This window comes from Nesoenas mayeri (genome assembly GCF_963082525.1).
Source record: "Nesoenas mayeri genome assembly, chromosome: 2".
In the NCBI taxonomy this organism is placed as follows: Eukaryota; Metazoa; Chordata; class Aves; order Columbiformes; family Columbidae; genus Nesoenas; species Nesoenas mayeri.
This window is the reverse complement of record NC_137543.1, coordinates 33,568,262-33,591,593: the sequence shown is the minus strand read 5'-3', so window position 1 is coordinate 33,591,593 and position 23,332 is coordinate 33,568,262.

The window sequence follows — 23,332 nt, the reverse complement described above, 5'->3', positions numbered from 1 at the left end:
CAGTGTTCTGTCATTAATATGTAATCTATGTGTTGTGTAGTTTGCACTGTACTTTCAGTAACTGTTCTACTTCCTTTGTCTCACTTAAAACTCTGCCAATCTGAAGACTGCTGAGAGTCACTGATTCAATTTTGTAATGGAGGAATTCTTAAATGTGACTAATCAAAAGTTCTATCTAATGATTTATTTTTTTAGAGAATGTGAGATATGTCATTACTAACTTCAGTTTTAGCTTAGTATTATTAGTTTCCAGATGCATTTCATTTAGCTGACCCGGCTCCCTCTTATTTTCTGATTTAAGCAAAACCAAACACGTTTAAAAGATGCAATACTAATTTCAGAGCTTTTAAAGAAGCTTTTGTCTTAGGAAGACAATGGATTGTTTCCAAAAAGAGCAGGGTTACATGAATGCTGCTGCATTCTCCAAGTCGAACCCTGAAAGACTGTGTTTATTTAGCTGCTAAATGGGCCAGGGTGGAGGCAAGGATCTACTACCACAATTTTCTTTTAGTTCAGAGCTCTTTTTTGGAAAGTTGTCTTCAACCTTTCCTCAAAAACCTGTAGTGCATGTTTTGCTGTAACTCATATTACACAGATATTTTCCTGATTTCTCTGTTTCCTTTGGGATTTCATTGCTTCGGATAAATCTAGCTGCAGTGGATTCAATGCCAAAATTTTGACTTCTTTGGCAATAGGGTTTCATCTTCCAGTTCATGTTCTGTAAACTGGTTTAGGTGCAGCTACTTTAGTAAAGCTGCTGTAGTGCACAGTAGCCTGATTCTTCTCTTTTTCTTTTCTTGTGTTTATTTTCACTGGATTTGCAAAATGATTTATTTATCAATTTGTTTATTTGTACATCAGTATAATACAGACAGACTGATTCAGCTTGAGATACAATTCCTGAGAATTTCCAGTTTTATGTGTTTTAGAATATGTGTCAGGTCTATGAAATGAAGGGAAGTTTCTCTTACCTCTGGGGGATAGGCAAGAATCCAATGAACTTCAGAAGCAGATCTTAATTATTATGTTTCCTGGTTGTGTTAGACTGAAAATCAAGGGCTTCTCCACTTTTAACACTTGTTTTCGATCACCCATGTGCCTGAATCTGGAGCAAAATGACCTAGTATGATCTTCAGTTTGCTTTTTCTGAACTCATCTATGTTTCCTCTTTTTGTGTACCAGAAGCGAGTGCTAGACTTTCTAGAGAAAATTCTGGAGTTAGTGTACTGTAAAATGTGTATACACATGTTGTTCAGGATGCTGAAGCACTGCAGTAGTGATGCTTTTTGTTGTAATTCTCTTACTTTCATAACATTGTCCAACATTATTAGTGGGTTTTGTTTTTGTTGTTGTTGTTGTTTATTTGTTTGTTTTTATGTTTCTGAGATTTGAAATTTTGTTTTAATAGGAATATCTAGTATCAGGTTTTGTTCCTAAGCAGTAGGAAATTATGTTTTTTTCCACATGCTTCACCCATTTAACTGCACTGAATTTCACCTCCTATTATTCAGTTCTTTGGTTTCAGAAGGATTCTGGATTCTGAAACTGTTCTGAGACTTTATTTTCCCAAATAATATCTTCAGCAAACTTCACCCCCCAGCCCATTCATCCATTCAGATAATTGATTAATATATCGGGCTATCTACTCCCAGCCCAGAAACCTCTGGGTATCTTTTGACATCCATTCACCATGAAAGTGACCTCTTTTTTTTTAAACATTTATTCATGTGAGGACTTTCTTATCCTGTAGCAGCCATGGCTCATTTAGACCTTTTGGTGAGGTCACTGTAAAATGCTTTTAGAATACCAAATAGCTTTTAAAATAGATCTTCAATAGATTTTCCACAGCTTGCTCACCCCTCTTCAAATGCTTATTTAAGGAAGAGACATTTTAGTAGGCACATGAGTTTCTAATATGGAGTATTTATGTAGAAGGCTTGTTCCTAAAGAGCTAGTCCATCCTCTCCACTGTGTGAATACTTCCTTAATTACTCATTAGCACAATTTAAAAAAAAAAAAAAAAATAAAATATATATATATACATATATCTATATATATTTACTCACCATGCTGTTTGGAATACTTAAGATAGAAAAGTGGGACAGAGTACATTAATGTTCAAAGGGCTGTGACGGCAGTATTTATGCCTCTGTGCCTGCATGACTGGTCAAAGTCAGCTTTCCCTGAGGGATTTGGGACAGTTCTTAAAGTGTTTTCTCCTGTGGGAGTGCTGAGGACAGGGCTGTTTGGAGATTGAGCACTGAGCAGAGGAAATGGGAGAGGGTAAAATCTGGCTAGAGAGGTGTAATGAGAACTTAAATATTTTGTATTGTTAACTTCAGTAAACTCTTTCAGTGAACCCACAAGAAAAATCCATGAAAATATCCCATAGCAACCAATACTCACTCACCACCTTTCAATAAAGCACTAACGATCCCTTTAAGACATTAGGTACCTTATTTTTGAAACAGTGATCATGTTTCAAGGCAGTCTTAGCTCTGATAGGAAATTTCATGATTTCTGCTAAGAAGTAATGGCAGAGAAACACATCTCTGATGCTGTATGCAGACAAACCTGAAAGTTGTGCTTGAGAATAGTTCAGAAGTGTGATGTGCTTTCAGGTAAACCTGAGCACAGTTTTCTGTATTTTGAGAGACTTAAATGCACATGCAAGATTGTATTTATTTGTCACTTATTTTTACAACAAATGAGAAATCTGTGCTGAATGTCAAGAGAACCCCATTCTTTTTCAGGTCTACTCACAGACTGTCTCCGCAAAGGAATTAAAATGTATGTTTAACTCCTTCCCAGACAATGCTTTAAAAAACTGTTGGATTATCTGTTAGGTTAAAAGTCCAGAAAAACATATTTAAATCTATGTAAAACATATTGCTTCTTAACCCCACTTGGTGTAAGAACTGCAAGTATCTGCTTCTATTAATACATTCAAACCTTATTTTTTTTTTTTTTTTTAACATAAAGCCACAGTTAAACAAGAATTTTAATTTAAATAGGAATTAAACCATTTCTAGAAGCAGTAAAGACAGAAAATGAAATGGCAAAGGCTACTGGAGAGTGTGCAGCAAGCTCTTCAAGTATGCATTAGGAGACCAACATCTTCCTGGACTGTTTGTTATAAGGAGTAGTGTGCTTACAATAATTAGTGTCCTGAACAACTCAGAGGCGATCGTGGACACAGCTGTTGTTGTTTAAGGTAGCAGGCACATCAATGGCAAGGCAGTAGGTATTGATTTGTGCAGTGACATCCTTCTAGCTATGTCATCTGAGTGAAAGAAGCCCCCAAATTAACCAATAATAAAGTGTTAGAAGTTGTAGTAGGTGTCTCTTGGGACTTGTTCTGGTTGAGGATAGATACCTCTCCTCTTCCCACAGCCATCAATCCTCCTTGAAGGATTGCACGCAGGTCTACATTGGTCAAAAACAAAACGTGAAGTCCAAAAGGGTAAAGTAGCAGATTGTTGAATTTTATATATATTGAAAATTTCCTCAGAGTATTCTGAAACTTTATCTATTAACATGCAATTTTTAAAATGTTAAAAAATGTGAATAGATTTTCCTCTTTAGGTATTTGAATACAGATGATTTAAATGTATAGTCCCATTTCCATCAAAATCAGATGTCAGATATTGTTAGTTATATCAACTTGATTTTCTTACTGTTCTGATTGTACAGTCCATTTTTGTCATGGGCCACTGGCTATATAGTACATCAGCTGACTGTATGTAATAAAGGGTAACAGGCCTGGACATTGTTGATGTTAGAGCAGTAAAAAGCAGTGACCATAAATACTTAATCCACAAGAACATAAATGAGAAATTCTGTATTTCAGTAATAATCATATGACAAAGAACTTGAGCTCTGATTTGGACTTAAATTGTCCCATACTGTGGTGGAATTTCTGTTTATTTAGTAATATAAAACCTGCTTGTAATCAAACTTTTTACAGTTCTAGAATTACCTTTTTATAAATGTTATGTATTTGATAAAACATTACATGACTGAACTTGTGCTCTTCCTGTTTTCAAGTGGATGGGCAAAAAAATTCTTCTGACACATAAACTAAGTTTTACGCCAGCAAGTATTCAATATAAATTTGAAAAAGGGGATTTGTATTACCATTTTTGAGATCAAGATACTAAGCTTTAGTTTAAAAACTGAAAGTATCTTTTCATATGAGTTATCTTAAACCTGGATATAGATTCATATTACCAAAAACACATAACTGCAAATATAATTGAGGTAAAACAAATATATGACAAGTATCTATCATGTTAAAAAAATAGTTATTTGCATTAGTTATTTTCTATAAATGTTCACACTACAGAACAAATGTTTACTTCTTTATTGTCTTTTCCTCGTGGAGCTAGAGGAAAAATTAGTATCTGAGCCATGGCACTCGACATCAAGAACAAATCATCCCGATCAGGAGAAGGAGTTAAAAAAAAATCTTGTACATTTATTGAAAGAAAGCCACAGAACTTGCAACATGTAGAAAGGTATGTAATCTTATATTTTCTTCTAATTCTGCTGCAATCAAGGTAGTCTCTGAGTAAAAACATGTTTTAAGTCATAAGGATTTTAGAAAATGCAACTGGTGGCTATTAGCAAAATATAGCAATTTAAAAGAAATGCAACTGCCAAACAAGATCTTTTTTTGCTGACATATTACTCATTTCTAAACAATGAGAGAATGCTGAGGGAGGCTTTCTTTACATCTCATTTTCTGTGCCTTTTTTTCTTTTTTATTTTAATAGGCGTTTATACCAACTCTTTAAAGGCTGCTGTTGTAAAGCTGCTGTGAGGTCATAAAGAGATTTGGGGATTTCAGATTTAGAATCTTATTGATATCTTCATTGTGCTAAGAGACTTTGAATATGAAGGTTATTTATACACATTTGATGTTGCCCTTACAAGTAAATCTTGAAAACTAAAGTCCTTTTCCAGTTTTTCTCTTATACAGCAAGGATTTAATGCATTTATATCAAAGGAGAAATTCCTTGTATTAGATGAGAACTGAAATGCATGTTTATCCTACCAGGGTCTATTTTAGAAAAAGTAAATAGGATTTCCATCTGGCCAAGGTAGTTCTGGTTTTGTATTTTTCCAGAAGTGGCTTTTTAATGTTTTATTGTTGTCTAACATCCTCTAGCACTAATCTTAGACTGACTTTGTAATTCATAGAAAGTTATTTCTTTTATGCAACTCCAATGTTTAACTCAGTGCCTTTTTAGCAGAATATACAGAAAATCAGAAATTTTAATCTCAAAACAAGTTCTGTAAGTTTTCAGAACCTGTTCACTTTTTACAAAGTCTTTATAATCCCTTTATGTTGTATAATGCTCCCTAGGAGGCAACAGAGCACACCAGCCATTTTACTGATCCAGTCTAATGTGGCAGGGGCCCTACTCCATAGGTGTTACCATTGAAGCTGAGCAACAAAAATCTGAAATGTTACATTTATTTATGTGTAAGGAATCATTTGGTCAGTTTCTAGGTGCAGTTGTGGTTTTGTCACCAGAGAGGTGGCATATGCTGTGAATGGGCAGCTGATGCTCACAGGTTAACTCAAAGTGAGCTTGATGTAGCTCCGTAGTAGTTTACTTAGAATGCTGATCGCTGCAACATAATCTAACAAAGGAGAAGCAGCTGAAGTAGTCTACTAAGCAGAATGCACTTTGTGTCTTGCAGGAAGTTGAAAACATGGATAGAGTTAGTTGATGTCGGTAACAGAAAGCCACCATACTTGAGGGAAAAGAATGGCTACTGTGGTCTTGTTAATCTTGCATAACAAAAGAAAGAAACTGTTCAGGTAGAATGATTGTTGTTAAAGGGCTGAGAAACCTGGGCTTTTAGATTTCAAGTGATTTTTGTGTAAATTAGATTTAAAAAAAAAATTCTTATAATGCCTTATTTATTTTTGTAATTCAGGGCTGTATTGTCTCTTCATATAAGCTGCACACATAAAAATATAGTGCTAATATTAGATGAAAGCATTTTAAAAGTGCAAAGTGCAATTATGACCACACTTGAGTCTTTAGCTTAAGTGTTTGTCAATTATAGTAGGGTACCTATGTTGAAAAGAGTCTTCTAATAAGGCACACATTTCATTTTATGCTGAATAAAAATTACCCTGCATTCCATTTTTAAATTAGTTGCTGTCTTTTTTGACTCCATGCCCTGTTGCGTGGAGAAAGTGAAATGCACAGGCCTGCAGTGAATGAAGCTAATATCGTCTGTGTCTTTCACTGCTGGCTGTTACAAAAATCAATACAAAAACTTATGAGTGTTCTCAGTACCCGATTCAATAGAAAATATGTCCCGTTTCTGCAGCTCTTGCAACATTGTTTGAGCTTCCAGGGCATGGAGGTCTGAACACACTTTTTATTGAATCAGATCCTCAGTAATGTCTTCATATATTTTTAAAGAAAACTCAGAAGGTACACACTGAAATAAACAGTGAGAATTGTACAAGTCAATGGTTAGACTAGAAAGCTTGAATCAGGATGTGAAGACTGAAATCTATTTGGCTAGTAGCAGTTTCTCCTGAAAAAATATTTTATTTCTAGCAGGAGGTCTGCTATATTTGGTTGTATAAACTTAAAAGAATACGAACATAATACCTGTGGCAATGCCTAATTTTAAAAAGATATACCCACCAATAAAACAGCAAGTGATACTTATTTTAATAAAAATCATCATGGTTAAAAGTTCTTTCCTGCCAACACTACCAGAACATGTTCCTTTTTCTTTTTTCTTTTCTTTTTTTTTTCCCTTTCTGTTTGATGCATTCCTTAAATATTTAAAAATATATTTTAACCTATTCTTATTTCTAAAAGTCTGGTTTGTGTCAGTTCCATAACTATATGGAAGTGCCTGGAAGATATTTGCAGTTTGAGAGAAAGTGGTTGGCTAATGATAAACATAAGATGAAAGTGATGCTTCTAGGCAGAGATTCAAGGAAATTTCTGGAAGGCCAACCTCCTTGTCAGCTGAAGACATCAAAACATTCAGCTGAGAAGGAAGCCCTCGTTTCCTTTCATTGTCTTTATACACAGTTAAGGTATTCAGCAAGCAGTAGTTTGTGGAAAATTGTCTTCTGCCTCCTCATCTGCATGGACTGAGGCAAAAATTCATAACATTTCTAATGGCTGGGTAAGAATAACATAGACTTCAAAAATGTCCTCATTTGCAAACAGGTGGAAATTGATACACAGTCCAGTCATACCCATGACTGATGTGAGAGAAGTACTGCTGTGACTTGCTGACATAAGATTCAATGACTACATTAATATAACTGCAAATTTTTCTTGCCTTTGCAGTGGCCAAACAGAAGTACTGAAGAAACAGACATTGTGACTTCAGAAAGAATCCCAGTGCTATCAATACTCATAATGGATCTCTGTTTTCTGGCTGCTTCGTTAGGTCATATTGGTGATGTAAAGAAAGTACAGTTCAACTTCAAGAACTGAAGCAATTTGTTGACATCTTCTTGATTGATTTTCATAGTATTAGCAGTACTGTTGATAATGATGTATATTTGAAGGTATCTTTCTTTCTCAGGAAAGATCTAATTGACAATACTCAAAAAATTTTCATAGAATGTAGATGTTTCAGATCTAGTAGGGTCCCCTTGCTAGCAGCTAGTAAAACATTCAGGCATTCAGTAGTGGAATATGTTGTTCAGCATATTTAAGAGATCTGAAAAACATATACATTTTTTACAGGTTTGTATGAGGGACTTGTAATTTTTTTTTTTTCTTGATGTGCTATGTTTTCCTTTCCTCTTGTTGAAATACTTGATCACTAACACAAAGGCAACATTTTTTTGGGTGGTAAGTGCCAGGATGGTAAAGCACTGGAACAGGTTGCCCAGAGAAGTTGTGGAGTCTCCACCCAACTGGGTAGGGTCCTGGTCAGTCTGCTCTAGCTGAGACTGTGTGAGCACGGCAGTTGGGCTGGAAGATCTCAAGAGGTGCTTTCCAGCGTCAATCGTTTCATGATTTTGCGGTTGTTCCACACAGTTACTATAGAGGTTGAAACATAATTTATGCCAAAATTCATTAGAAGTTTAATAACTCTGGTTTAAAGACAGTGCATGTCAAGATGTCATATCATCTGCTCTATACCTTCTGCAAATCAGGTAAATGGGAATTACTTCATATTCTACATAGAAAGGACTATGATTGCTTCACCTAATGAAGGTTGCTTTTCTTAGAAGATCTTTTGAAATGATCTCAATGTCCATCTGGAATTTCTGAAGAAGAATGCAAATAGCTAATTTTATAGATATGAATAGTTTTGCAGGAAAACTTTTCATCTACAAAATTACATGACTTAAACTGGGCAGTTAGTAAAAGTGTCAATATTAAGTGTTGTTCTAGTGGAGATAATATAGTGGAGATAGATCATTCTTCAAAGGACTCATTCACTCTTCACAGATCTGGTTCTTTAGATATACAAACTCTAGATAAAACATGAATAGTAAAAATAGAAGCAATCTCTTTAAAAACAATTACTGTGGTTTTTTTGTTTTGTTATGTTTTGTTTTTGTTTCGTTTTGTTGTGGTTTTTGTTGTTGTTTGTTTTTTCCTATTTCAACTGCTGCTGATCAGTCTCCATTATTCTTTCTCAGGGCTGTCGTTTCCAGAGCTTTTCCTATCCCTGGCAAGCCCTCTCTTTCTTATTCTTGGACAGTTACTCATAGGACAATGTTGCAGAATTTCATATTCTCTCTGTCAGTCCCCAGAAAATCTTTGCAAAGACTCTAAGACTACTGATGGGTGTCTGTATTCTGGGTGCCCAAAATGTTAATTGTAGTAATTGTTGCTTATTGTTTTGCCAATTCAAAATAAAGTGGCAGGTAACTGTTTCATTTAAGTTGTTTGTTAGTGTCTGATGAGAAGAAAGTAAACTATAATAACATCAAAAAATGAATGAGTGTATATAAAATAGGAATATTTCTTATTCTTAGTGATATCTTTAGAATGTGATATATTTCAAAAGGCCTAGATGAAACACTTTTTGCTAAATTTTGCTTTATTTTGTTATGTGATGTTTGTTTTAGAGTTATTCAACTAAATTTCATGTAACTGCATTTCAACCATGGGTTTATTTGTGGACTGATTGTGGGGATTATCATATTGTAAGTATAGGAAACTTGAGTTGTTTTGATTTGTTACATATGCCATAGCCTTTATTTCCATTAACAGATTACATGAACAAAGCTTATAGAAAATTACTATTTTTTTTTGTTTCTAATACTCTTCAGAATAATTTTAAATATTACATTCAAAGGCAAACATCACAAATACATTTGTGAAAATATTAATTTTTCTTTTGAATGTTTAAAATAGACTTCTGAAAAAAAATCTTCAGCATGGGCTTTAATACAAATCTGTAATATTTTTGGTGAACATAAATATTGTGATTTTCCTATGCTGACGCAAATATTTGTATTTCTATTCTAGACAATAATTTAAATAAAATAATAACAATAGTAATTACTATTATCATTAATCATTATCATTATTATTGTTATTATTATAATTCAGGCAGCAGCATTTGCATGTCTGAAATATTACATCAGTTTATGCAGACATTCTAAGAAGCAAATTGTAGTAGTAAAAAACAATCATTTTACTAAAACAGGCACACTAATAAAGGAAAAGAACAGCTAGAAGTACTTATTCATGTGAATTATGCTATTTATTCTTCATATATACACTGTGTGAACTGATTGTTTTCTATGATTGTATGATATTCAATATCTAGAATAGTAGAAAATAGGTGAAAAAAAAAAAAAAGGAAAAAAGTCCCAGCAGATCAGAAGCGGATCTGGCAGATATGTGTATCTTCTACCTGTGGGAGTGTGCAGTGTAGTAACATTTTATGAAACTGCAGTGCAGAGTGTGACCTGAAATAAAAATGTGGTGTGCCAGAGGAAGAAAGCATGAACAAGCTTACTAGTGTATCTCCTCCTTAGCAGTTTAGAAATCTATTCCTGAGAAATTATTTTGTTTGCAACAGTTTCTTTGTACCTTCTACAGCAAACTATAGTTTTTGCTGTCATCAATGACCCTTCTGTTTTTATATCTTGCAATTTGTTTTGTGTTGTCACTTATCACTGTGTCTTCCCACTTCCACTAGGTAGTTAATGTAAAAATAACATGGCTAACATACCTCTAACATTAAGAACAGCACTATACACCAAAACGTACCTACAACTTTCACACAATCTTCTGCATTAAACCACAATTTTTATCAAATAAAACCAATATATTTTTGAAAGAATAATTTTAAAGAACAGACTATGCAGTCAAGTTTTCTAACTGATTGGAGAATTTTTCATTTCTATTATGACATTGAAGGGAGTGATGCCTGGAGTGCCCCTCAGACCATGTCATGGGTGCTCTAGTAAAGATGTATCGTTAGATCAATTACTAAAAGCAATGGAACATCTGATCCTACCCTTGAAATTAACCAGGAAAAGTAGGTCAGCACACCTTCATCTGACACAATGAAGTATTATGCTCTCAATGACCCAGGAAGGAAAGCACTAATGATTGATGGGAAGAGATATTTAAATGAGAAAGTTGAAGCACACTAGAATTAAGCACGTCAGAATGACCAAGGAACTCTAGACAGCCAGGTGACTTCAGATAACAGCAATTTTGGCCAAGTCTTATGTGAGTTTATTCCCCCTGCAACAACAGTCATATTTATCATGAAATGAAAAAAAGATTTAGGCTTCAAAGGTCTAACAGTCTTTCTAAAAGGTAGTTGTTATCATAGTCTATATCATAGAATCACAGAATCATAGAATGGTTTGGATTGAAAGGGACCTTAAAAATCACCTAGCTCCAACTCTCCTGCCATGGGCAGGAACACTTTCCACCAGACCAGGTTGCTCAAAGCCCCATCCAACCTGGCCTTGAATACTTCCAGGCATGGGGCATCCACAGCTTCTCTGGGCTGTCTGTTCCTGTGCCTCACCACCCTCACAGTAAATAATTTCTTCCTTATATCTGATGTAAATCTGCCCTCTTTTGGTTTAAAGTCATTACCCCTTGCCCTATCACGACATGCCCTTGTGAAAAGTCCTTCTCCAGCTTTTTTGTAGGTCCCCTTTAGGTACTGGGAGACTGCTATAAGGTCTCCCTGGTGTCTTCTGCAGGCTGAACAACTGCAGCTCTCTAATCCTGTATTCATAGGAAGTGTGATCCAGCCCTCTGATGATCTTTGTGGCACTTCTTATGTTTCAAGCTCCAGAGCTGGATGCAGTACTCCTGGTAGGGTCATATGAGAGCACAGTAGAGGGGGAGAATCACCTCCCTTGATCTACTGGTCATGCTTCTTTTGATGCAGCCCAGGATACACTTGGCTTTCTGGGCTGCAAATGCACATTGCTGGCTCATGTTGAACTTCTCATCAATCAACACCCCTGAATCCTTCTCTTTAGGACTGTTCTCCATCCATTCTTCACCATATGTGATAGAAAGGCTGTTGCTATCTCTTCTGAAAATTTAAAACCACTAAAATTGGTGTCAGAAAGAATTCTGCAGGTTGTCACTGCCATAAGATTTCAGAAAAAAGTTTTCTCATTGTACTTCTGAGGCATTATTCTTCTCTGAATACAAAATAAATTGAGAAAATTAACAAAATATTTATGGCAATACAAGAATATCAGGATGTAAAGCAAGTTTTTTTTAGTTATTCTATGGTTAGAAACTCATCACATGTTTAGAAACCATTTAGAACAGCTGTTTTGATTGTATGTAGGCAGCAGTGCAGCCTAACTGTACTCTAGGAAAGGCATTACAGAAATACTACATTGGTTTTTCCTTTCATCTTTATTAGCTGTAAATTAAAATGCAGCATACTTGGTAGAAACAGACTTTGAGGGAAGGTGCTATACGTGTTTGAATTATTGTTTAAAGACTCTGAGAAGTCCTTGTCTGTGAAGGCAGAATGATTTGATGATGACTTTCTAGATCAACAGCGAGACAAAAGGTGTGTTTTTGCTGAAGTGTGTTACAGATTATGTAATGCCTTTCTCATCTTTACTGGACAAGCAGCATAAGCGAAGAAGGAAGAATCTTGACAACCTCTTCCCTGAGTGACAGACTTATTTTTGCCAAATCTGAAAAGAAGACTAAACTTGAACTTGCCTTTTCTATGGTAGGTGCCAAAAGTCATTCAAAAACTCAGCAACAGTACTTTGAGTAGCCAGGGATTTTAGATAGCTAATGTATTTGCAAATTTGGGGCTCAATTGTTTTCAATTTAAGTGACCTAGTTTCCTTATTCAGCAATTAAAGGCACATCTGCCACAGGATATTTATAATTTAGAACTGGAAGTTTACTGCATCAACAATTTCTTGGACTACTCAAAAGAGAATTTACAATGTGCTGTTTCTCTAAAGAAGTCTCTATTGAGGGAAACATTGCTTAATTCACTGAGCATTTAAAATGGGTATGTAAGAAATATGAAACACCTGTATAGAAGATTAAACTGAAAGTCCTAGAGCTTGAATGACTTTTTTTTTTTTTTTTTCTTTTGTGAAAATGTATAACTTTGGTGCTAGTCCTTACAAGAATCTGATGTAGAATTCTTCAAGTTTATGTTGTACTTCATTCAGTGTTCAATGCAGACAAAATAAGTGGTTGTGAGCAGAAGTTAACATTCTTTGCTGTGTACTTATCTATGCTCTAAGCAGTATCTAAGGGCAAATCTTCATTTTGGGAAATAGCTTGGGCAACTGATTCACTGACTTTGCCAAGTCCTATGAACTACAACCTCAAGAATAAATTGTTTTCATAGGCTATGATTTGGGTTCTGCCAGGTATAATTAAAGTGTTTTGCATCAGTTTCCTTCCACCAGTCTGCTGCTTCTCCTTACATCCTTGGCCCTTAATACGGCAAAAGGTGTGTTAGTGAGCTTATTTTCTCTTTTCAGAAAATCTGTTAAAGCTAGGGGCAAATTATTCCAATTTATACTGGAAGAAGTTCTGAAATCTTTCATGAAATTATTTTTTCATATCTGGTGTATTATTATTTAATTTTTCTTCTTAGTAGATTTCTATGCTCACTTTCCTTTTTCTTATATCAAAACTAGCAAAGCTTTTGCTATCTGAACTAAAACAAACAACTAAAAAACGCAATGGTTCTGCATGTGGGTAAACATACTGCATTGATTAGTCTGAACTAACATAGTGATTTTACATAGGCCAGATGAAACTCATTGATATTTTTTAACAACACCCTGTGAAATTAGCTGTACTCTGCATACTTATAATATTTAGTGCCACCCTATGCATTTATATGACTAAATAAAACACATTAGAGTGACAAAAAGGCAACAAATCTACCTGTCCTTTTATTTTGTCACTGAGGTAAGCAGGAATATCTGTAAATTAAATCAGATTTAAGCCTCTCATCCTAAAGGACATGCACCCATTTAAAGTATGAAGAGCTCTTAGCTTCCACAGTTGGCATCTTCTTAAAAGCAGAAGACACTATTGCTGTAAGATAAGTATTTAAGCAACTGCAGTCTGTAATATTATTAGTCAGTGGAAGAAATGGACATCAAAACTTTGACCTGTGAAAAGATCTCAAAAATAACTTGCAGAGTGTCTTTCTGAAGTAGGTATATTTTGAGATTGAAAAGGAATGTTTCTGGATATATATATACATATATATATTTTTTGTAAGAAACTTCAAAACATATAGCTCTAGTAGAATTCTTATGTTCTGATTATCTGCCTGAATGCTTTGTGGAACACTTTCATTATGTATTGTATATGATACAACAAAAATGTCACCTGGAAATTATGATTTGGTTTGAAGTTTGTCAGGTAGTTCTTAAGAGCATCAAAAAAATGGTGTACTAAGCACTACAAAGATCAGGTCGTAATTAGGGATGTCGTGCTTGGAGTACTGACTAATTTCAGGCAATGATTTCTCAGTACACTGGAGATACAGCATAGTTCTTAGTATAATTAGACTTTGAATGTCAAGGTTGTGATCAATGAGAATTAAAAGACCATTTGCAAAAGCTATATTTATACATTTTATACAATCAGGTTTTTATTTTCTTTAAATATGTCAAAGCCTAAGGTATAAAAAATGTCAAGAATGTATGCTAGCACCATCATAAACTACTTTTCTTCTTGCTTTATATAATAGTTATTTAATAATTTTAATTTTCCATGTAAAACAAAGTTTGTTTGTGTTTAGTTTCTTTGTATTTAGTTTGGCAGGTGTCAATTTAATTAATAATCAACGAAATGACATTCTAGATTTGCTTTGGATAGCAGTTCAATACATTCTATTGATTTTGTATTATTGGACTAGATGTTGTCATCATTATTACTGTGTGCCATGCTTCAGGCAGGATTTGAATTAACCAGTAGTATTTCAGTATAGGGAGTTTTTGTTTTTCAACATGGAAGTTGTAATATAGTTTAGCAATAAACTATTTTTATATTCTTTTGGGTTTTATTTGTAGGCTTTTTTTAAAACGTTTTGTGTTAAAATTATTCAAACCAAAATGCTTCCAAATGATTAGCTTATTTATATACTGGGATTTTTTTTTTTTCCCTTAAAGCTCTACTACATTTTCTTCAGCATATAACACTAACGTAATATTAGCTAGTATTTTAACAGGACGGTTGAGGTTAGAAGGTTGTTCATGTGTATTAATCTTTATTAAGAGTTATAATCAGTGCACTATTCACAGTTAGGTCAGATACAGGAATGTATCCTGCACCAGGGAGCTATGGAAACTGCTCTGGAAGAAAACCAGTGTTGGCATGGACTCAGGTGACAATGGAGAGATTCTGAAGTATGTTCAAAACCTCTATAACTCCAAGAAACTGGACATCTTGTATTACATTTTACCCATCTGTAGTTCCCTCAGGAGACAGTCTTTTCTTGCGGAAATGACAGAATTTGAAAATACTATAGACTTCTCTCTGCTTTCTACACTGAAAGAAGAATTTGTTTCTGTTGAAACTAGTTTTGTAAGGAGTACTGAGCCTTAAACCTGTATAACTACTAGTCTAAATGAAAGGCAACAGATATTGAGATTTGAACAGTGGTTTATTCTATATCAATCTGATTATTCTTATGACTAATGAAGACTGTAGATTCTATTGTGAGTATGAAAGTGGCATATCAAGTGCATTTGTTTGCAACAGGGTTCAGATTAGACTTATCTCTTTGAAGTGTTTACAAGAGTTTTAGAAAGAGATGGAGACTCCAGGCTAAAGCTAAAATTTTACAGAAAATTACAGAATGGTTGAGGTTGGAGGGGACCTTTGACAGTCATTTTGTCCAACGCCCTGGTCAAGTAGAGTCAACTACAGCAATACTGTAGTCTATAGTAAATGTTAGTCCATAGTAAATTTTTGAGAGACTAGAAAAATATAAACTGAAAAATTCCTGCTCTATAATCTGCCCAGACCCTACAAAAGGGATAAGAAATTGTGGAAGGAACTTCCCCATATCTCCCTGTTGTGGAAAATATGTTTACTTTGACAGGATGTTTGTGGTCAGGTGGACATGCAAATGTGATCTGCAAGGCAAAAACATGTGGCTAAATTAGGGGAAGCCATTCTAAATGCAGGTCCAAAGAGATACTAATATAGAAAGACTGTCATTTCAAAATGGAGTAAAATATTTAATTAAAGTAATAATACGTAGTCACTTTAGAGGACTTTTTCCAAATTTTGCTTCATATGAATTTTACATGTTTGACATCTTGTTTTGACAATTAATCTAATTATACCAATATGTCACATTAAGCAATAATAATGAAACATGATGTATTTCAGCAGAATGTCAGATCCAACATACTCCAAATCAGAGTCCATTAAAACATTGTGATTAAAACCTCTATTTGGAAGAGCTTCCCCTGCTCAGGTTATTGTATTTTCCATCACTATTCCTTCTGTTAAGTAAAACTGGGTCTTTTACAATCTGCCATTCCTGACTCAGCTTTCACTTTAAGTCAACACACAAGGGAAAACAGAGATATGCAGAATCTCAGGGGTAAAGTAAAGAACAAAACATCCTTTTTTACTTGTATCTTTGGCCAATTTTGAAAATACACATTTGGAGGCTTAAAGGAAACTTAATTGCAGTAGCAATTATATTTCCTACACTTCTCTAAGTAGTCAGGATGTTCTACTCTTAAAAGCTGGGGCCAGGAAAAGGAAGTCGGAGACCTTTCATGAGTTAATCTTGTACAGTGAATTGCAAACTGCTGTTGGGATAGATTTTTCTTTGAGCAAAAATCTTATTAATGAGTCATGTCAAGCATTTCTGGAATAAGTTTTATTTTCTCTTACTCCAAGCAGCTGTAGCTAAAGACAAAACAAGTATTTCTGCTGCAGCATCATAAGAAAGAGCAATAAATAACTTAATGCTGGTTTAAGAAAGAGTTTTGGGGTTTTTGTTTGGTGTTTGTTTGTTTGTTTGTTTGTTTTTCCAGGCCAGAATATTTAGATATCCATTTAGGAAAATAATTACTTGATACCATTTTCTGCTTGTTAATGTGGAGGGGTATGTGAATCCTTGTATTTCTCATTTGCATCCCACTGTTACTAGAAAATACAAGAGTTGTGCAATTTATGGAAGACAGTAAATTTTCTCAGGTTCAGGAACTCTGTTGATTTCCTGAGGGTTCATCTAGTTTGATGATGAGTCTTTTTGCTGAAGCAGCTTAGGAGAAACTCTGTTTGATGCCAGTGTCTTCCCTGACTTTTTTGAAAAGGAATTTGTGACCTAGTTGCAGAAGTGTTTGGTTTAGAAAAAAAAAGGTGCTTGAAGGGTTACCTACCTTATTAGCTGAACGTTGCTACCCTTAATCCTAATGGAAGTTTTATACACACCTTAGCAGACAAGTGGGTCACCCTGCTGAGTGGATTTCAGGCTGCTCAGAAAGTGATACAACAGCAAAACCATAGCATTAACCAAAATAACTGCCGATGATCATCATAGGTCTTAGCACTGTGTGGAATGGGCAGGAATTCTGGCAACTTCTATTCTTTCTCTGCTGCTTCTTCTGCAGATAGTCTTTCTTTTCCCAAGACACTGTTTCATAGTAAGATGAACCTCCTGACCACTGATGGATCTCAACTAAATATTAACTGGGAACTTAATTAAAAATAAAACACTGAGTCTGTGAACTCTCTAGTTTGAAATCTTGCTGTACATGTGCAAGAAAAGAGAAGGTAAAGGACAGTACCAAGGAGGACAATGAATGCTGAATGTGAGATTACTTTTTGCAATGTGTTTTACTGAAGATGTGTGGGAATTCATTGAAATGCAAGCTGACAGGCACCTGCTGTAAGGGGTCATTTTTTGTATAGGTTATGAACATAAATGAGGTTAACCTATGCAGAAGCCTCACTTTCACTTATGTAAGTGGATAAACCTGGTAGCTATCACCTTTGCTCCCCAAATTGTGTGCATAATTAGTTAAAATCCAAGCCATTTCAGAATAGTAAACTGTCTAGAAACCTTCAAGAAATAAAAATACATTTTTTTTTTTTTTTTTATAAACCAATGTACTGCTGAATAGAACTGCTTGTACAAATAAAGGATATTTTTCATTATTCTTCCTTGTATAAGTGACAATATTCCTGTCCGATTTTATTACATTAAAAAATAACCCTGAAAAAAACCTAGACAGCGCAGATTGAAGTGAGATGTGTGTAAGTTCCTTATATGCTGACAAAGTGATCAAATAATGTTAATTACAGGTATTCATAAAATATATCTATAAGTTTATTTGACATATGAATAATTCTAACTCTTTTGGAAGCAATGTGATGTTTGATTTATTCTGTATTCTGTATGTGGGCTGTTTCTGCATGCATAGTTGGTTACTGAAATTTTGAGACAGATCTTTTTTCCCCTTTGCTTGCAACTGGGGATTAACGACACCTTTTTCTTTTCATTGTATTGCTTGAGTTCTGATTTTTGTGGGGGTCATAAGCATGTTCTTTGATTCATTTTTTAATATTATATTTTTACATGGCCATATTTGCTAGCCAACAGCTATATTTCAGTTTATCACCAGACCTCCTTCCAAATGGAAGCACTTTATAAAACAAGTGAAATCACAATACCCAATCATTCAGAAATATTGGGCTACTTCAAATTTTTATAAGCCCTTAAATTTGGAGGTGATCAGGGTTCTGAGCTTGCATTGCACAGAATAATTTAAAATTATTGGAGCACTTCACATATTTTTAAAACCACTTCAGTTAGGAAATGATGGGGTTCTAGAAATATGTGGCATATAAGGGTGTAAAATTATCAGTGAGCTTAAGTGCTTCATTGTGAAAGTGATCAAGGTTCCTTGCTTGCAAATTGCAAAGCAATTGAAAATTACTGAAGTGCTTCAAGTGGTTCATGTTGTTAGAAGAGTTTTAGTCTCTCTTGCTCAAATACTCTTTAAAATTGTGAATGTCTCCAATATTTTTCTATGTTGAGTATGCACTCATTATCCTGCTTTTCCTTATTTTGTGTTGTTGGGGTTTTTTAGTTCATAAGATTTGTCTTGCAGAGGTCCTGAAATTAAATAAGTAAATTCTCTCAAAATACTTTCATTTCAGACATATAGGAGCTTTGCTGAATTTAATTGTGCTATTGCTCCTGAAGAAAATAGTTTAAAAAATAGTTTTAATATCAATATTGAAATCTGAAATCTGAATTCATGTCTATATCTTTTTCTCTTTATAAAGTACTTTCCATAGGTATCTTATTTAATTTAAAATTTTATAAGATATACTTTTTATTAGTTTAGATTTTAATTTATTTGAAATTATTTAATATTACTTTTAATGTTATTGTGTTTTTTAAAAAATTACCTTGAACATATTTTATATTTTTTCTTCCTTTCTTGTGTCCTTCCGTTCTACTCTTTCTATCTTCAACACACACACTGCACAAGCCACTGGTATATCATAATTCATTCTCTTGCAACTCATTCTCAGTACCGTGTTTTGGTAGAACTCACAGTGGGTAGAATTTTGAGCTGGATTTATCATCCACACAAGAGAATCATAACAGTTCTATATTTTAAGAAGGGAAGAAAAAAACTATAAAGTGCATCATTCTGCAATGCATTGTTTCTGTACATTGAATTTATGACTGTAAGAAGGAAATCACCTGTGTTATACAGGTATTCTATTGTGTGCATTTAAAAATTTAATTCAGTCCCTACTGTGCTATTTGTTTTACTTAACTGTTTTCATGAACTTTGCTTATTTCAAGTCTATATTTCCTTACCTTATCTCTATTATGAACTGTTCCCTTCACCCATTTGCCTCTTTCAAAATTGAAAAAGAATCTATGCACCTTGCTTTTTTATTATTATTACTTTATTTTAGATCTAACTAGAGTTGCACGGCAAATTGCTAAAACCAACAATTATATGTATTTGTCTTTACCTGAGTATTGCACATAGAAACTGTATTAGTAAGAAGTACTGTTTTCTGAAGAATGAAGTGCTTTATTTAGCTAGGATTTCAAAATATCTCTGCAATGGGATGAGATTTGCTTTAACTGGACGATCACAGCCTTAAGAAGCAGCAACTAGGAAGTACTTCCAATCAATATTTCAGTTTTTTTTAAAGATCAAAACGAACATATTACATTGTTTAGTTTTATATTGCATTCATTTTCATGTCATTGTTTCACTTCTAAGATGATACCCAGAAAAGCATAATTTCTAGGAACTGGTATTGTCTGCTGATTTGAATTGGCTGTTTGGAAAGTGTATTTATAGGACTTGTCATTGCTTTGTGAGAATTTTAAATTCTAAACTGCCAAAAGTTGCTTATGATGTAAGGAAGGTTTGAAATTAAAAAAGTGTCATCTTGTATATGTTAAATACAGGCTGTCATGAATATTGCTCTCCAACCTTTGTATAACCCATGCAAAATTAAAAAGAAATATTTTTTATCTTAGAAAAGCACATTAATATTGGCTACACGTATATCCATATCAATAGCCACTATTAATATTTTTGCAATTTTGGAAAATGAAATGGTTATTACAGTTATAATTGTTGGGATAAAAAAGACAGATATCTATAGGGATTGAAAAGACTGAAGTCTGTTAACATTAATATAGAAATTGTTTACAGTGTTAACATTTGTCAGAGACAGAATTTTCTGCATATTACAATAAATCATGTCTTATTGTGCAAGTGCGTGGCATCTATTTTTCAACTCAAGTATTAAATGTGATCACAAAGAAAAGGATGTTTGTACCTGTCCTTCATTTTAAAAAGACCAATGAAATATTAAAAAAAAAAAAAAAAAAAGCAAAGTTTAAACCTTTAAACAGACAAAATAACTGAGATTTTGCAGGGGAAAGATATTAAAAAATACCTAAGATGGAATGCTGCTATCATAACTTTCTACTGTATTACTATTGTCTTTTCATAGCAGATATATATTAATAAGGGAAAGCGCTATATGAAGGATACAACTGTCTGGGCATGTTTGGACTGAATATGTGCTGTATGCATAACTGCAGCATTAACACCACGCTGTGGGAGGTGGAGGTCAAAGGAATGAGAGGGCTCAAAGTGGCTACCAAAGTAACACAGAAGAAATCCACAAAGGCTACTGAGCTCAGACTGTTTAAATTCTCATTGCAGAAGCTGGAAGACAGTTTTGTGTTCCTCCTCTCTCCCCCCTTTCTTTTTTTCTTCAACTCTACATGAGGATTGATACTTCTCAAGGTAGACTTGATCTTGGTGAGGATGGCCATTTTCAGGTGGTACTTACCAGCAAAATAAATAGTGCATAATCAGTGCCTAAGGCTGTTCCTTGGAAGTCACTAATAACTTTAGACGTCTCATAAATTTGCTGCTTGAAAACAATCTCCGTTTCACATATGTGAGCATGTATTTCTGTAATTTTCTTATACATACCAAATTGTTCAAATAGTGTGACCTAATTATTTGTTGCACTGTTGCAATCTCTCTCTTATGCTGGTAAATTTTAGAACTGCTTGGGGGGTCTGAAACAACATTCCAGAAAAAATAAACTATTTTATAAATACAGTCCATATGACCTGTTCCTTGGAAAAGTAGATACATGACTTTTCACCTAACTAACACATATACCTGCTAAGGCTGATGCTTAAATTGGTTTATGAGCAAGCACAAATGTACATATGTAAAAATGCTCATAAATTCTTCTGGCTGGGCACTTGTGTATGCTGAGGCTTTCTGTTTGTATATTTTGGATTTTGTTTTGCTTCTTTCTTATTTTTAATCAAATATTGGTCACAGGCCTGTTTGTTGTTGTTGGTTTTGTTTGTTTTGTTGTTGTTGTGTTTTCCCTCGGATCCTCAGATCCTTCTGTTATGGTTGTTCCTCCATATTGTAACTAAGGGACTTGAGCGAGGGGATTCAACTCTTTTAACACTTCAGCTAGAGGATGATGAACAGTTAGGTATAGAGACAGCCTTCTAAAGAAATGGAAGAAAAAGAGATCTTGCTACACTGAAAATATTGTTTCCTTTACCTTCTGTTTTAAATTCAATTCATTTGTCAACTGAGCATTATCATGAAAACCCCAGGAGTGAGAAATAGCAGTGGCCATTGCAAGAGGGGCTTATAATGAAATTAGAGGATTCAGAAAAGTTGATAATCATCCTATATTTTACTGTATTTCTAAAACATTTATTTCATGGCTAATCACAAATGTCTTCTGCAGCCCTACCTAGCATGTATAGGCAGTGTTTTGTGTCATCACACAGTAAAAAAAGCCCTAAAAACCACAATTGTTTGGCATATACTTCCTTTTGTGTTTGATTTTGGATACTGAAGTTAGACATGAGTACTTTTTTTCCACAAATAAACTAGTGGTTTTATTTACTTCTGCACATAATTTATCATGAAGCACTTGCATTTCCTAAAATATGTTACTATATGCAGCTTCCCAAAGGCTGTTTACTGAAAATGTCTTACTCAAGATTTGGAACAGAAACTAGTTGTGATTGCTCAGAAAACAGCATTTCTGACTCTATTATTAGACAGAAAAATTCACAAAAAATCTTGAAATCTTCATTTTCTGTGGCAAACTAATAGCTATAAGATTTTAAAATGGTGAATTTTAGAGAGATTACATATTCAAATGGCCGAAAGTTAGGGAAGAAATATATTAATTGGATTAGAGTCTATAGGTAGACATATAATAAACTTTTCATAAAAACTAGAGAAGTTATATAACTTCTGATAATTATGTTGGCTGATAAGTATGATAGGTATGTAAGTTCACTAAGTGATTCACAGATAAAATGCTGTAAAGATATAACTTTTAAATACAAATTTTACTTCGTAATATTGAAAGCTGTAGTAACACTGTTTCAATAACCTGAATTCTCTATAAATTTTGGTTCTATTTACTTAATTTTGATTTTTTTCATTCTTATTTATTTCTCAGGACATAGTTATTTTTATAGGCTAATCAAGGCAGTGCTGTAGGAACTCAAAAAAGCTTTCCCATTATATTTATATATTAGGATTGTATTTTTCCTTAATCCCAAAGCCTCATCATTAAAATATCATAGAAATAGCCTTTTAGAACTGGAGAAAATGGCAAAATGCTGGGCAGTAAGAAAATGTTCCTGAACAAACATATATAAACACATTTGAATTAATCAATATGTTTTTTCAGTAACATTGATATGATTAATAATATATTGTGTTTTATCTGCATTCAGTATTTAAAGGAAAAAAAGACTTGAACTAGACGAGGACTGTTTAATTTTTTGAGGAATGAAAAAAGAGCTATCAATTTTACCAGTGTTTATCATCTAGGAAAATGCAACCCAAATATTTCGTGCAAACTTCTGGATGTTAATAAAGTAATAATAATAAAAAAGGTCTTAAAAACAATACATATCTGTGGGAGGCTGTCACTGTGAGATTACTTAAAGTATGGACTATTTATCTTCTTAGAGATCAAGTGCGAGCATCATGAATATTAGTGCAATAACTAATGCTAGGAATTTTAGCATTTGACAATGTATTGAAGAAGTGGTCTGGAAATGGAAAGGGTTGTGGTTTTTTTTGGTTGGTTGTCTCGGTTTTTTTAGGGAGTTAGTAAGAGAATACCTATTATTCGTATTGCAAAGGGAAGAGAGATTTGTCTCTTCCAGTCAATGCCATGTATAATTTCAATTAACATAGGAGAAAAAAAGATTACTTGTTAACTTAAATAAATCTTATAGAAATAATTGCTCTTCAAGGTTTTTTGTTTGGTTTTGGTTTTGAGTTGAC